A 3,123-nucleotide genomic window follows, 5' to 3' on the forward strand; every position below is an offset into this window, starting at 1 on the left:
AATGCTGGATAAGGGAGGTGCTATAGAAACCCAGTAACAGAGAGAAAATATTTTATTTTCTGTGCTTCACAAGGGAAAAACCAATCCACACTATTATCTGCAATTCTTATTTAGCATACATTCCTTCATCTAATTCTGCAAACCAGCGTTGCTGTTGAGTCAGAGTCTGTGGTTAAACCAGAGGCCCAAACTAACAGTGTAGCCCCTCACGGTCACTTCCCAATGACACACTGCCGACACACATAGGCAGTGGCTTTGGAACAACATCACTTGTAGATCCTTGCCAGAACTCCTAGTAATAGAGCAACACATAATTTGTCCAAGAAGTGTTTAAATAAAGAGTTGCTGAAATCTCATTTGTCAAGATTCCAGAATGGGATCTTGTGAACACAATTTTCTGAATGGTGGTGAAATATTCTAGTTTCATAGTTGCTATGGGTTTGAGAAAAGCCTGTTCAATTCATTTCAGTTCAATTCAACCCAACTATAGTGACTGAATGCTTAATGCACAATAGGTCGATTGTACTGACTTTATTGAGCACCTATTATATAGATAGCACTGTGCCAGAGAGGTGATGAGAAGCCATTTTGCTGCTTTCATAAGGAGACTAAAATCTTCTTCAAAGCAAATAAAAATCCCTTTGGCTTCTCTAAGCAAATGGATTTCATAGAATTTCAGAAGACCATAGTATCAGAATTATTTTCTCTGTCATTATATTTCTCTGTCATAACACCCATATGAACAGATAGCCATATAAAAGAATTCATATAGCCACAAATGACTTAAATGTACACTTGTCATTGTGCATTTGTCCTTATTTCCATATTCATATTTCCACATTCATTTAGATATATGACAAAATAAACATCAATAGTTTATAAGGGGCACCTGGGTGTTTCAGTTGGTTAAACGTCCAACTCTTCTCTTCAGCTCAGATCATGATCTCATGGTTTGTGACATCGAGCCCCATGTTGGGGTCCATGCTGACAACATAGATCCTGCTTGGGATTCTCTCTCTCCTTTTCTCTCTTTGCCCTTCTCCCATGTATGCACACTTTCTCTCTCTCTCTCTCTTTCTCTCTCATTCTCTCAAAACAAATAAATAAACCTAAAAATGTTTGTAAAAACAATTTTGATTATATGCATCCTTGTTTATACTTTTCAGGACTCAGTTAAAAACTTTGAGAAAACATGGGTGATGGTGTATAAATGTTATTACCCTTGAAATAACTCGAGTAATATTACTGAAGATCTAATGAGCATAACACATGTTGTAGAAAATTAGTCTTTTGTTGTTTTCTTCTGTGAAAAATCTCTTGATTTGTACCATACATTAAGCATTTATATTTTGTTCATCTTAGAGCTAGTAAGATCACTAGATACGAATACTTGAATAAAATGTTGAAATATTCAATAAGCTGGAATCTACAGTTTTGATAAACCCTAGAGCTGACAATGGGGTTGTATTAGAGAAATCTGATTTCTAGAGCAAAAGGATTACCTAGTCAAGTCTTCAAATTCAAGATATTTATTGAAAATGTCCTCAAATGCACTAAAAGTGTTAGTGCATTTTTAAACAAGGTAGTAGAAAGATAAGGCTTAAGAATGATAGAAACCTATGTATAACCAAATAATATAATATGATATAACCTAATGAAGTACACATTATAATAGGTATAATACATAATATAGTATATAAAATTGTAAAATATAACATATAATGTATTATATACTTTACATTATTGTATACGTGTATGTGTGTATATATATATATATGTACATATATATACATATATGTATATATGTATACATATATATATATACAAATACCAATCCAGAGACTCAAAATGCATTAAATTTGAACAATTTGGCAAATATCTGTAGCATTATGTATGCTGGTGAGATTGTAGTGACTGTCAGTCTGTTATCCCTTGTCATAGGAATGGCTGCCTCTCAAAATCCCTAAAGCTTCTGACTGACTGAAATTTGGTCATAGTCCTATATTGGCTGAACTAGAGTCTGGTCCACAGTTGGAGGTATGCATTTGCAAGCAAGGAATTACCTTTCCACCAACTTTAAATACAATGAAGAGAAGTACAATGAGGAGAAGGTAATTTCCCCCAAAGAAATTGGGTGACCATTGAGAAGAAATCTTGGGATATCTCTTCTGGGATAAGGAGGCATCTGCCTGTGAAAAGTGGGTGTTTATATCAGATAGATATCCAGAAGAGAATTCCCTTATGTCTCATTGAGATTTTGTTGGGAACTGCCTACTGCAGGCAAGGTGGACATTGTCAATGTTGCATAGAGAAGGAAGATGAGGACCAATAAGCGGCCACTGAATTCAGAGATGAATTAGAAAACCTTTATTCTTGATGAAAGATGAGGTAACAATGAAGGACTCTCTAAAACATACAGAAAGTGAAATAGGATGGCCATGGAGAGTTAAACTATAAAAGACACTTTAGGTTTGTTGGATAAGAGACAGGCAGAGTTATGTTAAGAGAGACAGGGGAGCCTGGGTGGCTCAGTCGGTTGAGCGTCTGACTTCGGCTCAGGTCATGATCTCACGGTTTGTGGGTTTGAGCCCCGCGTCAGGCTCTGTGCTGACAGCTAGCTCAGAGCCTGGAGCCTGTTTAGGATTTTGTGTCTCCCTCTCTCTCTCACCCTCTCCTGCTCTCTCTCTCTCTCTCTCTCAGAAATAAATAAAACATTAAAAAATTTTTTTCTCTTAAAAAAGAGAGACAGGTTGCAGTCCAGGCCAGTAAGACAGGATTGAAACCTGGTTGAAGGCATTACCTTATCAAAACAAAGAATGTGTCATTCAGAAGGGATGTTGGCTAACAAAGGAGAAGCAGAGAGACACAAGCCAGAGAAGTTAGTACCCTGATTAGATGATCTAAACATCCACTTTTCACAGGCAGATGCCTCCTTATCCCAGAAGCAGACACACTGGAGTCATTAAACATTCCAGTCACCTCCAGTTCTTTGCCTACGAAAGTACCTTCTGATAAATTTGGCTTCCATGTGGCTTTTCTACTGAGAAAGAACATGCAACAGAAATAAATTGTTCTATTTCTCTTTCTCAACATGTATCCTGGGTTATACATGTCATCATACCA

The sequence above is a fragment of the Hyaena hyaena genome, unplaced genomic scaffold, assembly GCF_003009895.1.
Source record: "Hyaena hyaena isolate Hyena2069 unplaced genomic scaffold, ASM300989v1 scaffold_668, whole genome shotgun sequence".
NCBI lineage: Eukaryota > Metazoa > Chordata > Mammalia > Carnivora > Hyaenidae > Hyaena > Hyaena hyaena.